At 42.7% G+C, this 14,461-nt stretch overlaps 1 protein-coding gene and 1 non-coding gene across 9 annotated transcripts in view; both read right to left on the reverse strand.

The window, feature by feature from the left end:
- Nucleotides 1–14,461, reverse strand: part of LOC136840591 (synergin gamma-like) — a 244,305-nt gene that overhangs the window by 138,640 nt on the left and 91,204 nt on the right. The gene's annotated exons all lie outside the window — the stretch shown is intronic.
- On the reverse strand, nt 9,642–9,747 carry LOC136841342 (U6 spliceosomal RNA). Its single transcript, XR_010853894.1, has one exon. It is a non-coding gene; the product is annotated as a U6 spliceosomal RNA (small nuclear RNA).

Below are 14,461 nucleotides of genomic sequence, written 5' to 3' on the forward strand. Positions count from 1 at the left end.
TGGAATGAATGATCACCGTCTTGCCGAAGATCTGGGGAGAGAATGCCCAGATGAATGGCCTTCACCTCGATATTTATATGGAGGCATCTCTGATCCGTAGACCATGTACAGGACACTTCTTCGTATCCTAGAAGGGATCCCCAACAAGGTCCGACGCGTCTGTATACAAGTCTAGGTTGGGATTCAGCGGTAGAAGAGATTTTCCTTGAAGTAGGCTTCCTTCGCGCAGCCACCATCGCAGGTCTGCCTTGATCTCCTGTGTGATGGAAAAAATGTATGGGAAAAAGTATGAGTCCAGGTGGGTCTTCCCATCCCAGTTGGCCTTGAGAAAACACTGCAGAGGTCTCATGTGCAGTCTGCCCAACATCATGAACTGCTCAATGGAGGCCAAGGTGCCCAGGAGACTCATCCACTGGTTGGCCAAGCAGACCAGGAGAGAGAGAAACTGGCAGACTGTGAGGAGGCAAGAGTCGATCCTCTTGGGGGATGGAAAAACCTGAGAAGTCTGAAAAAACTATACCTTGGTTTTACCAGACCGCTGAGCTGATTAACAGCTCTCCTAGGGCTGGCCCAAAGGATTAGAATTATTTTAAGTGGATAAGAACGAATTGGTTACCTAGCAACGGGAGCTACAGCTTACTGTGGAATCCTAACCAAATTATAGCGAGAAATGAATTTCTATCACTAGAAATAAATTCCTCTAACTCTACATCATCCGGCCGGGGAATCGAACTCCGGCCCAGCGAGTGCCAGTCCGCAGCTCTACCGACTCACCCAACGAAGAGCTTTGAGAAGTCTGAAACTTCAGTATCATGCCCAAATAAAGAATCTCTTGTGTTGGAGACAGCAGTAACTTTTGCTTGCTGATGAGAATGCCCAACTCTAGAAAAGGCGAAGAGTTGTCTTTTAAGTCCCCCATGCACCTTTCCTTCGATTGGAAATGGAGAAGCCAGTTGTCCAAATACAGGGAGATGTTGATCCCAAGGAGGTGGAGCCACTTGCCAAGAGGAGTGAGAACACGAGTGAAAACCTGAGGGGCTGTCGAGAGGCCGAAGAATAAGGCCTGGAACTGAAAAACCCCATTCTGAAAGACGAAACAGTGGTACTTCCTGGAGTCCAGAAGTATGCGGACATGGAAGTACGTGTCCTGCATGTCTAGGGACATCATTCAGTCGCTCTGACAAATGGAAAACATGACGGACTGACTCGTTTCCATATGGAACTTGGTCTTCAAAACAAAAAGAGATTCAGAACACTGACATTAAGGACAGGCCTCCATCCCCCCCAATGACTTGGGAACTACGAAGAGCCGGTTGTAGAACCCCTCTGACTCGTGGTACTCAACTTCTTCCACAGCTCTCTTGAGAAGGAGGGAGTTGACTTCCTGTGAAAGGGCTGAGAATCTCTTGGAGCCTTCCTAGTAAGCCATCAAGGTGATGGGAGACATGACTAGAGGAGCTCTTTTCTTGAAGGGAATGACATATCCGTCATTCAGAACTTGAACTATCCATGGCTCTGCAACTCTGCGACTCCACTCCTTCCAAAAGTGGACAAGTCTAGCTCCTACTTCTTTTGGAGGTCTGACGAGATCCCAGCACCACACACTGTGGGAAGAGATACTGCTGGTCGAAAGGGGTGGAAAGTGGAGCAGACTTCTGGGCAAGGGTGACTCATTTTGTGGTAAAGGAGCACCATAACTCCCTTTTCTTCAGCACACCCAAGGAGATGAGGGAGGTGAGCTCTTGGGAACCATCCCTTCTGGCCTTGTCTGCACAAGATTATACAGTGAGCCAGTCAGAGGCCAGGTCCTCCATCAGGTGTGGACAGGCCTCCATCTTCTTGGCAAGGGCACCAATGGTTCAGTCGAGGAAGCTCAGCACTTCAAATACCTTAAAAATGTTTTTAATGAGGTGATTGAGTTCAATGGAAGAAAACACGATCTTCGCCGAAGCAAAGGTCATGCGTCATGAAGAGTCAATGAGACCAGAAAAGTTCCCCTGGGAGGAGGCAGCAGCTCCCAGAGGGGGAGGTTCTCCAGTCAAATAGGAGAGATATCTCCTTCTAATGAGCCTGGAAGGGGGCTAGACTAGAGTGGCTTTGCCCAGTTCTCTCTTTGAAGCAAGCCAGTCATCCACCTCCTTGAGTGCCTTTCTTGAGGATAGCACCATTTTGGGGAGCCGAGCGGAGACATCTGCCTGGTTCCTCATAAAAAAGGTAGAGGCTGCAGAAACTGGAGCAGCAGGCGAGAAAAAGTTGGGAAAGCTGGCCAACAGGTAACAGAGTAATGCAGTAAAGGCCAACTGAGGAGTGGCTTCCTCTTCAAATATTTCATCAGACTAAACAGGCAATAGCGCAAGGTCCTGAGAGACTGGGAACAGCTGTATTTCTGCCATAAACTCTAGTTTCCCAGTCACCACAAACTTCTCAAATTCTGTCTTCACATGACTGATTGTTCCAAAAGTGAAGGGACAGAAGATTGGCACCTCCCACAGAGGTTATTGGCTCTCAAAATTACTGTTGCACTATATTTTCCATTAACCTGGAGAGAGGTTGCTTCTATGACTTTCACTGCTCTATTAATATGCAAGATAACCATCACCTTTGAAGGTGGGACCAAGCACCATTCAGTACTGGGAAAGGTCACTCTGTCTCAGAAATACATGCGCAACCTCAATTATAGTTTTCCTTTCACTCATGAGGTATTTTCCATCTAGTGAAAGGATGCACATTGAGGCATCTCACCAAGGGTTATCCATATCATTCTTAGGGGCAGATATTGGTGCCCATACTACATTCTGATTTGAGGTTTTACAGTCCAACCTGATCCTATTATTGTTACCAGTCAGAAACCTGGGAGTGAGTAAGCTGCATGAATTGACTGAGCCAAGGCAGTCGTATCACCACTGCCTGACAGTATGGAAGCCCAGGATAAATCACTAACCCGTAGGAGGTGCAGACACTTCAGATGGGGTTGGGTGGACCCTATCAGGGTCCCCCTCAATACATGATTGCTGGCTGAGCTATCTCTCTCATATAAAGCAGAAGACAGCTCCCTAGATCTTTCAGATTCTGAAGGGAAATTTCAATGGCTATATACATCTCATGTCAGGTATTAGTGACCTCTCTCTCCCAAGGAAAGACTCTTCATCGCCACTGGATGAGTTGAAGTGGGAGTTCTTAGAATCCACTCCTTTTAAAGCATTGACCCAAATGTGGATTCTGCTCGTAGAGAGATGGACACACTACCGTAATTCTGCCAGAACAATGTACATAGTCTCCTTCTTCCATACTCCTACTGAAACCTATAACTCATAAAGACAGCTTAAAAATGAGCTCTTTCATCATTTAAGGAGCATGTGCATATTTCACACATGTCAGACAACCAACCACATTCTCCTTTATTCCTTCAGGGGCTGGCTCATGGCAAGTAGTTATGAGCCATTTCCACAGGCGAAAAGCAGATTAAGAAATTCACTGTGGCGCAAGTAATCTGTGGGTCCTGTGAAATAGCAGCCCAGTAGTGATAAAAAAAGCAAGTGTTTACTAAAAACTACCTGGTGTTAGCTACCTATATCACTGTATAGGCAGCAAACACTTCAAATTAATACACGCTGACATGGCCACAAGTTCGTGTCCATAGTATGATGTAAGGTAACATGATCAATGGGTCATATCCATAACTCATAACATATAGTTATGTATTAAAATGACATTTTTATAATACAGTAAATTTTATATATGCTGTACTTACCAAGTAATTACATAGCTATAGTTTCTGATTAGTGCAGCAGCTTAAATTCAAAATTCGCAGTAGCACTTTTATTGTTTAATGTAGGTGACCAGTCCCGCCCACTACCGGGAATACAGACAGTCCCCGGTTATTGGTGGGGGGTTCCATTGCAATGGCATGACAATAAGCGAAAATCACAATAACCGAAAATCAGCGCCAGTAAGTGGAAATCGGCGCATATCGGCGCCGAAAATCTCCGATTTTCATCGCTAAACAAGCGCTGAAAAACCGGATCGCTGATAACCGAGCCCGCCAATAACCAGGGGCTGCCTGGTACTAGGAACAACTTGACAGATGTAATTACTTGCTTAAGTATATATAAAACTATTTTACTATAAAAATATCATTTTTATATAAGTAACTTACCAAGAATTACATAGCTGATTCCACACTGATAGAGGTGGGATACATGGACATATTCTACTCCAAACCATTAAGTCATGTAATGAATTCGAAATAGAAAAGTTGCTAGCACTGAAAACAATGCCTGTCATTTCCTTATCAGTTAAGACAGCTGCTGTGCTGCAAAAGAATACTGCCTCTGGTTGGTGCTCATCTTAACCTGTGGTGGCGTGGCAGTATAGCCGTGGAGTGGCTCTAATTGTTTTAACTTTCATTAAAAATGGTGAGAAGCAAAGATTGATTACACTTCAAGTAGGTCTATTGCAGAATGGAAGTAAGGGGCATATTGTGCCTGCAAGTTAATGAAATAGAAGCTGCTCTGACATTTTTAGCTTTCACTTAAAGTAGGCAAAATGATCTCCTGAATCTGACAGAGGTCTCAGAAATAAAGTCCATTTAGGATGAAGGACAATGCATTCTTAATCAGAGGTTGAAATGGGTCCTTGCCAGAACACTATATAGGTTATGGATGGCCCTCTGCTCTTCTGGTCATGCTCAGAGCCAAGGATGTCTGTTACATTCTTAAGAGAGAAAGAATGGATCCAGGTCTTGTATAGGTCCTTGTTCTAGGCTAAAATCCAAGGGTAAGCGAGCAAACTGTGTCTCCTTGTGAAAAAGACCTACTCTAGAACAATGGCTTGGATCTCACTAAATTGTTTTAGCAGAAGCCAAGGTCACCAGGAAGTTAGCCTTCCGAGTAAGGTCCTTTCCAAGAATAGGAGGGTAGTAAATCAAAAGAAGGACCTGTCAGTCACTTCAATACTATGTCCAGGTTCCAGGAGACCAGACTTCCTTCTTCGCTTGGACTAGTCAAAGGACTTGATGAAGTTGCTTAAAAACTGATTTAAACTTAGCTTGACACCCCTTAATGGAGGAATATGAGATATTCTAGATGTTCTCAGATAAAAGAGGTAATCTACAATTTGCGTCACAGATGTCTCAAAAGGAGGGACGTAGAGTCTGAGACACCAGCTGCAGAAAATCGCTCACTTATTCTAGTAGATGGAGCTAGAGCACTGACGTCTGCGTTGCAATAGTCGCTATAGTATGTCTAGAAAAAACCCTTTGTTCTGACAAGCTACCAAACAGTCTGAGGCTCGTCCAGACAAGAACAAGCCACCCTTTGGTGGTATCTCTTGAAGTGAGGTTGACTGAGTGACATGGATTGGGGAAGGATTCATGGAGTCCACCAACAACCGTGGCAGCTTCAGAAATCATTATTTCATTAGTCAGAATGGGGCTATAAGGGTTACCAGAATGCTGCAATGAGCCTTAAACTTGTTCAGCGCTTCCTTGACTATGTTGAAGAACAGAAAAGGCTCAGGGGCCAAACTTATAGCATGGAGTCTGCTGCCCAAGCTAGTTGGCCTGCCCCACAGATTCCACAGATCCCGACAGGCCAGGGGATTAAAGGTCCACTTGGTAGTAAGAACAAGCTTCTGACAGTTCAGATGTCCATCAGAACTTATTAGTTGGCCTGAATAAATTGAGAAGAAAACTCGATTTTGATTGTCCACAGTAGAAGTTCTCTTGCTGTTTGGTGGAGAGAAAATGAGATAGTGACACTCCTTGCTAACGTAATAAACTTTAGGATAGTGGTCTAGTCTAAAAGAATTACCACAGTCTAGGAGTGAACTAGGGTCGAGAAGCACCGAAGCCCTAAGCGAATCACTTTCAGCTATCTGACATGAATGTGAAGGCTCCTTTCTTCTTGGGATACGTCCCAGAAACTTCCCAGTCCCCCAAGTGGACTCCCCAACCTAGATCAAGGCAGATGAGAAGTCTAAGACTAGTCTCAAGAGGATGAAGGAACTTCCCTTCTGACAGTTAGTTCGGACACCCACCACCGTAGGTCTGACTTAAATCCAGGGTTTAGGGAAAAAACGACGGTGTCCAGCTGTGTTTCCCTACCTCAGTTGACTTGTGTTCAAAACCTTCAAGCATTTTTTCCTTTGAAGGGAATGGAAGAAGTCAGTCATCCAAGAAAAACTGATGCTCATGGCCACAAAATGAAGTCAAATGAAAGAGGAGTGAGGACTCGAGAGAAGACTTGTGCCGTAGAGGCCGAAGCCTAGATCCCTGAACTGGAAGATCCTGTCTCGTAAGATGGACCTGAGATACCCTCAGAAGCCCGGACATGGACATGGAAGGAAGTATCCTGCCTATCCAAGGTCTCCATCCAATCGCCCTGGAGAATGGACGAAAGGGCTGTCTGGTTTGTCTCCGTCATGAACTTCGTTCTCTATTCAAAGAGGAAAAGGGTGCTATGGGCCATGCGGTCTTGCTGAAAACCCTGTGGAATTGCAAGCATCCGAGCGAACTTGCAGATCATTGTGCAGACTCACAGACAACTGTACAGACTAGTTGCTGACTCTGCTAACTCTTGACAGTTGTGCAGACACATGGACATCCGTGCGGACACATGGATACCTGTGCAGGTTCGACTTCTTATTTGGACTCGACAACGCCCTGCGTGGACTCAACAACACCTCATACAGACCGAATACATATGCGGAACTGTACGTGGCGAAACATATCTGGCACGCTTATAAAAGGCTTGAAAAGTCCATAAGAGACACAAAAGCCTGGGCATAGGATAACAGTGGCCTTGTCCAAAAACAGGAGTGACGAATTCTTCTGCAGTCAGACACAATCCTTTTAAACTAGGCATTCACTGGCGGGAGCCTAGTACTGTAAACCCCCCGTATTCGCGTTCTCACAATTCGCAGACTCACCCATTCGCGGGTTTCTCTGTGGAACACATGTACACATTTTTCGAGGAAAATTCGCCCATTTGCTGTATTTTTCAGTGAGAAATAATCACTAATTACTGTATTTTCATATAATTTTCATGACTAAATGCACTTTTCGTGATAAAACTATCAAAATACTCAGATATAAGCATTTTTAGAAGGTTTTTTTGTGTTTGAACTATCAAAATAGGCAGTTCTAAGTGTTTCTAGAGGTGTTTTAAGTATTCGCAGATTTTAGCTATTTGCGGGGGGGTCTTGCATCCCTCGCGGATTTTAGCTATTCGCGGAGGGGAGGGTCACGCATCCCCCATGAATACAGGGGCTTACTGTACTGGCCAGATAGCGTCAAACACTCTGGAACAGGCGTCGGGTGTTCAGGAATCAGCGCCAGGAGCTCAGAAGTTGATTCCAGGCATTCGGGAATGGGCACCACTAAGGAGAGCTAGTCCGAGAGGGTTCAAGGTGCTTTCTCCTCTAGCCTGGAGCCCAAGTAAGGTCTTCCAATAAAAGAACTCTCAAGAGAGAATATATCGTCATTCCAAAGGAAGTCGAACCAAGGAAAAGACAGCGGAAACCACAGCAAAACTGCAGGAAGGCTGTGAGATGAAGCTAGCCTCCTTCCCGCTTGACAGGAAGCGGAGAATGGCAACCATCAACTGCATATATCTTCAGCAGCCATGAAGAACCAAAAAATGTTACAGCCCTTTCTGTCTGCGCTAGAAACCTCAGGACTGGATGACAGAATTGCAAAACTCTCATTTGAAGTCTATCTTACTTGACTAATGTCTCACTGGATGACAGAGCCCACGGTAGACCCATCTACTAATGTTCCGAGTAAGAAGAAAAATGGGGCTAGAAATTAGCAGACTGTCTGAAAGTAGCTGTGATTCTCTAGGCAGACAGAAAGCCCAAAAATCCTGAGAGCTGAGACTGACATCCAAAAAGCTGACTCTTGCGACGGAGGCTGTGCTCTGAGGAAGAGGTGATGTAGGTCTGTAAGCGAAAATAACGAGGCTGATTGCGACTGTATGGCTCTTCCATTGGTAAAGGAGCACCAGAGCTGCCTCTTCTTGAGATTCTAAAGAAAAGAGTGGAAATCTCTAAAAATCATCTCAACTGCCCTTGTCCATACAGGACAGGACTAAGAAACAATCCGAGACAATGTCTCTCGGTAAACACTTAGGAGTCTTCTATCTTCTTAGCCCGAGCTCCTACTGCCAGTCAAGAAAAAACCTTATACTTCAAAAATCTTGACAAGACCTTTGACAAGGTCTAGTTCCATCATAGCACCAGAGGGAGGAAAGTCCAAAGACACTTGTCTTGCTCCCTTTTCAACAAAATTCAAACTCCCAATTCCCTGGGAGACTTCTTGGAGGACGAAGAAAATGCCAGAGGTGGGAGATTTCTTCAAGAAGCTCATAAATTTGGGATACAAAGTCCCTGTCTGCAAAGGACAGGACTCCAAGACACTAACTGTCACTAAAAAGGGAGCAACGTCGGCTCATCTTGAACTCTAGACAAAGGTGGAGCAAAGTGAAGAGAGCCAAAACGCTTGTGAATGGTCTGTAAAGCGCACAGAGGCGGGAGTCTGATGCTGAAGAGTTGGCGTCTGGTGATCTGGGACTGGCGCCGGCTACTTGAAAAGACGGAGCCAGGCATTAAATCGGAGACTGGTGCTCAAAAAAAGAACAACCATGTATTCTTAGCAAAGATAGGCGCTAAGTATTAAAGAGGAACTGGCGCCGGACGATAGAAGGATGGCGCCGGGCACAAGAGCGGGCAATGGGAGCTCTGCAGGTCAGCGCCGGGTACTAAACAGAGCGCCGAGCGCCCAGGATCTGGTGTCAGGTGTTCAGGAATAGTCGTCAAGAGAACAGGGACTGGCGCCAGACACTAGTAGATGGCACCAAGAGCTAAGGAAAACAACAATTTGATGAATGATGATAACACTGCACATTTATCAAGACGCCTTTCCAGTGGCTGTCTAACACTAAACATCCATCAAGATGCCTTTCCAATGGCTGCCAGCGGATACCTGGGGATGTACTACAAGTCTGACTGAGGGGGCGACTAACTGCGGGCAAACCCCACCGACCTCCCTTGGACTTCCAGCACGCCTCCTCCCAGGTTTAGGGGAGTCTGACAGGGACCTTCATCTAGGAAAGTTGGTGGCACGAGCAACCACTTCCTCCACTAAACATCCATCAAGACACCTTTTCAGTGGCTGTCTGTCGATACCTTGGAATGTGCAACAGGTTCGACCGAGGGGCAACTACCTGGGGGGACTTCCCACCAGCCTCCATTGGACTTTCAGTATGACTCCTCCCAGGTTTATAGGAGTATGACAGTGACTTAGGTCTAGGAGAACCAGCGGGCCGGATAATCACCTCCTCCACTGCACAACACTTCACCGTTACAAGGTTAATTTTCTGTTAACCCAGACACAAGACTGGCAATGGCATGGGAAGGTAGCGAGGGAGCTGGGCACTGAAGTGGATAAAAAATAGGAGGGCTAGTAGCAGGAGAGAAAAAATGGATGTGAGAGCTGGCGCAGGCCGCTCTGGGCTGGTGTCAGGCTGTAGTTGGTGCAAGGGAAGCAGGGCGCCAGGCAAGCTTGTAACTCAGGAGCTGGCGGGCGCTCCTGGGCACTCTCAGTATGAGCTGGCACAGGTGAGCTGGAAGCCACATTGGCACTAAAAAATAAAGAATGCTTCACAATTTGCACATCATCCTTGCACACGGGCCTTGCTAATCTTCTCTGTATTGTTCTGATTTTAGTGTATGTACCGCTGAAGTAAGTACCGGAGCACGGTTCTCGGCTGTCGAGAACATCTCTCCCTAAAGCTCATCGCAACCAAAACATTAAGCACAATTTCTCTCCTACTACGTTCCTGCCCTTAAACTTTTTCAGTTCTACAAAGGAAAGTGTGATAAGCAGAAGTTTAATCTTGACCGCAAATTCACTACAGCAGCAAAAAAAAAAGGATGAACTTGAATCAAAGCATGAAAAAACTGATCCTGAAAGATTTCAGCTGGAAGGCTAATAGAAAAAAAGCAGTAATACTTGCCCGAAATCCAGTTATACAACCGGAAAATAATGAACAAAGCAGCTACAAGCACTCGATGTTTACACCAAGCACCGCAGAAACAGAATGAGGTTGTCTGCTAAGTTGTTCCTAGTACAGTATTCCCGTTAGTGGGCGGGACTGGTCACCTACACTAAACAATCAAAGTGCTACATAGAATTTTTAATTTAAGCTGCCGCACTAGTTAGAAACTATAGCTATGTAATTATTTGGTAAGTTACTTATATAAAAATATTAATTCATAATTACTAAAATAACATTGCCTTAAAGGATTTACTAACAACTACTTCTAAACACAATTACAACAAAAATAAATGGATACCCATACAATGTATTTCTATACTTTTTATGACTTTTGATAACCTGGTCTATTCCAAAGCATGGTAAAGGTTATAGGCTACATTAGCTGGTACATAGTTAAAATCACTAATTATTGGAATTACTGTACCAAATTTATATAAAATTAATATCTCTTAAGATTTTAAATTGATTGGCAAAGGCCCCCACAACAAAAAAGTACTTTTTGTATTCCCTTAGGATATGACAAGTGTCATGACAATTTTTCTCAACACCTGTGATGTTACTATCGACGGAATAATACCCATTGGAAGTAGATCCTCATGAATTTATTTCCTTAGACACTTGAAAAGAACCTTGATGTTACGAATAACTTGGGAACTTTCTATATACAAAAATCCATTCAGTATGATTATAAAATGCTAAAAAGGCTACATAGTACTGACCTTTAGTAAACACCAAGGCTTGTAAGTCTAGCATGACTGGTAACTACTATCATGGCTATGTTTTGTTAACAAGAATTTATGCTAGCCTGATTTACCCATTCGATAACCTCAAATTATCTATCAGTGTTAGAAAAATCATTGACTAATGAGTTTCAATAAAAAAATTGCCTAGTATTATTGCATTAATAATGCTAATTATCACTTTGTTAGACAAGAAAAAATATTTTAACAAATATATGCTACCCACTGAAATTTTAAGGAACTAAAACTTTTCACTGCCTTAAAACTAAAATTTTTCACTGTGTCTTAAAACTATGTACTTAGCTTGGGTGGTGTTATGATAATCAACAAATGCACTGTTGATCACTTTCTGGAGCAAACATGAGGGCCGTGTGAACACTGTAACAAATACGGAAGATAGCTGACATGCGCACTGTTATCACATCTGGGCGAGTAAGATAAAGGAAAAACTGAGGCAGTCGTTGTATGAACAGGAGATAGAACCCCATTAGCCTGAGTCCTTTGTATTCTATCACTGCGCCAACACGCACTATTCTGGCCGAGACCAACTATAAGAGAATTCTTTAAGATTGGTTGGTCTGTCTTATGGAGCCTTGGGGACATGAGAGTGTACCTTCTTTTAGGACAAACAGCAGCTATGCTATAAAAAAAACTTTTTGACACTCACGACTAGATATTAAGTCCCATGGAAATAGTACCTCAAAACTCTCAGTGGCACAAAACTCATCTCAATCTTCCCTAGCAAAGTCCTGGAGGATGTGGATCAAATACTGAATCTCTCACCTGGGGCTTCATGGGTTCTATATTTTCATAATAAACTCAGGAATGAGCACAAAATACCAAATTTTAAAGTATTTTATATTTTTCCCATGGGGATGCAAACCTTCACTTTCATAAATGGAGCCTCACTCCTTAGTAATGGTTTACCAGATGGGAGTGCCCTGGATCTACTAGGGTTCCCCCAAAATGGCGCTCCACACCTCCCCAAACTGTCCAACTCCCAACCCCAGGTCAGAGACCTGAGCAGGCTGCTCCACCTCCCTCAAGAGGGAAGGACTGAGGGACCATGTCCCTCAGGATGTGGTCCATTAATTAACTACATGAGGGGGAGCTAACCCTGTGATACTCACCTATGTTCAACAGGGTTCTCGAGATGAAGACCAGGTGACCATCTTCTGCTCCAGCCTAGTCTTCTATCCCCAAGTGTGTGAGGAACCCTCTCCTTGGGTGGAGCCCCTCTCTGCAGTGCTCAATGCCAAATACACCACCTACTTGGCTGGCTGCAACCACTGGACTCAGGATGAACATGTCCAGAAACTTGTGGGCTAGATCCTCTTCTACACTCCTGCCTTCAGCACCTGAAGGACTGAATGGTTCTTTGGGAAAGCAACTTTCCTGGGGTGTCTCCCCTTCTTGTTCAAAAGAGTATGCCCTGGTGATGATCTCCCTGAGCCAGGAGGAGATGGTGTTTTTCGACACTTGCATCTTTATCCAGCCTGTACTCATGAAAAAGCCTCTGGTACACTGGCCTTTGGGGCAGTATTTTTTTTTTCAAAGAATGCTTGATGGCTCTGACATCATCAAGGATGGGATGGAAAACCTCTTAACCCTTAAACGCCGAGCCTCTATTTACAAAAACGTCTCCCGTATCCCGGCAGCGTTCGGGAGCTAGCGCCGAAGTGAAAAATGTTTTTTTAAAAAAATCACAGCATGCTTAGTTTTTAAGATTAAGAGTTCATTATTGGCTCATTTTTTTATCATTGCCTGAAGTTTAGTATGCAACCATCAGAAATGAAAAAAATATCATTATCATATATAAATATTGAAATATATGACAGCGCAAAAAAAATTTTTCATATATAATTTTATACAAATCACGCTGTGAGCAAAACAGTTAAAGCTAACGGGTTATTTTGTTTTTCTTTGTATTGTACACTAAATTGCGATGATTTTGGTATATAACAAATTGTAAAACGATCAAAGCAACACAATGAAAATATTATCACAAAATGATGCATGAATTAAGTAGCGTGCGGACGTAAAAAATGTTTTTTCAAAATTCACCATAAATCGAAATATTGTGCTAGAGACTTCCCGTTTGTTGAAAAATGAAGCTAATTGATTGAATATTACTAGACTGTATGTGTTTTAGCTTACAATTGCAGTTTTCGACCATTTCGGTCGAGTTAAAGTTGACCAAAAGTCGAATTTTTTCTATTTACCGTGATTTATATGAATATATTTCAAAACTGATAAAAGCTACAACCATGAGTTATTTTCTGTTGTATTGTACGTGAAATTGCGCACATCTTCATATATAAAACTTTATGTAACGGCTAATATAAAACGGTGCAAATATTACGACAACCTGACGAAAGAATTTCTGAGATGTTCGGCCGAGTTACCGCGCGGACGTAAGGAAAATGTTTTTTTCAAAAATTCACCATAAATCGAAATATTGTGCTAGAGACTTCCAATTTATTGCAATATGAAGGTAAATGATTCAATATTACTAGAATGTAAGAGTTTTAGCTTACAATTGCGTTTTTTTACCATTTTGGTCGAGTTCAAGTTGACCGAAGGTTGAAATTTTGGCAGTTATCGTGATTTATGTGAAAATATTTCAAAACTGATAAAAGCTACAACCATGAGCTATTTGAGGTTGTATTCTGCATGAAATTGCACACATTTTCATATATAAAAGTTTATGTAACGACTAATGTAAAACGATGCAAACATTACGACAACCTGACGAAAGAATTTCTGAGATGTTCGCCGAGTTACGGCGTGCAGCGTAAGGAAAAAGTTTTTTTTCAGAAATTCACCATAAATCGAAATATTGTGCTAGAGGCTTCCAGTTTGTTGCAAAATTAAGGTACATGATTGAATATTACTAGACTGTAAGAGTTTTAACTTATAACTGCGTTTTTTTACCATTTCGGTCGAGTTAAAGTTGACCGAAGGTTGAAATTTTGGCAGTTATCGTGATTTATATGAAAATATTTCAAAACTGATAAAAGCTACAACCATGAGTTATTTTCTGTTGTATTCTACATGAAATTGCGCACATTTCCATATATAAAACTTTATGTAACGACTAATATAAAACGGTGCAAACATTATGACAACGTGACGAAAGAATTTCTGGCGCGGACATAAGGAAAAAGTTTTTTTCAAAAATTCACCATAAATCGAAATATTGTGCTAGAGACTTCCAATTTGTTGCAAAATGAAAGTAAATGATTGAATATTACTAGAATGTAAGAGTTTTAGCTTACAATTGCGTTTTTTTACCATTTCGGTCGAGTCAAAGTAGACCGAAGGTTGAAATTTTGGCAGTTATCGTGGTTTATATGAAAATATTTCCAAACTAATAAAAGCTACAACCATGGGTTGTATTTTGCTGTATTTTACATGAAATTGCACACATTTTCATATATAAAACTTTATGTAACGGCTAATATAAAACAGTGCAAAAATTACGACAAAATGACGAAAAGAATTTCTAAAATTTTCGGCCGAGTTACGCTGCGGGCGTAAGGAAAGTTTTTTTTAAAAATTCACCATAAATCGAAATATTGTGCTAGAGACTTCCAATTTGTTGCAAAATGAAGGTACATGATTGAATATTACTAGAATGTAAGAGTTTTAGCTTACAATTGTGTT

Source organism: Macrobrachium rosenbergii, chromosome 8 (assembly GCF_040412425.1).
Source record: "Macrobrachium rosenbergii isolate ZJJX-2024 chromosome 8, ASM4041242v1, whole genome shotgun sequence".
Lineage (NCBI taxonomy): Eukaryota > Metazoa > Arthropoda > Malacostraca > Decapoda > Palaemonidae > Macrobrachium > Macrobrachium rosenbergii.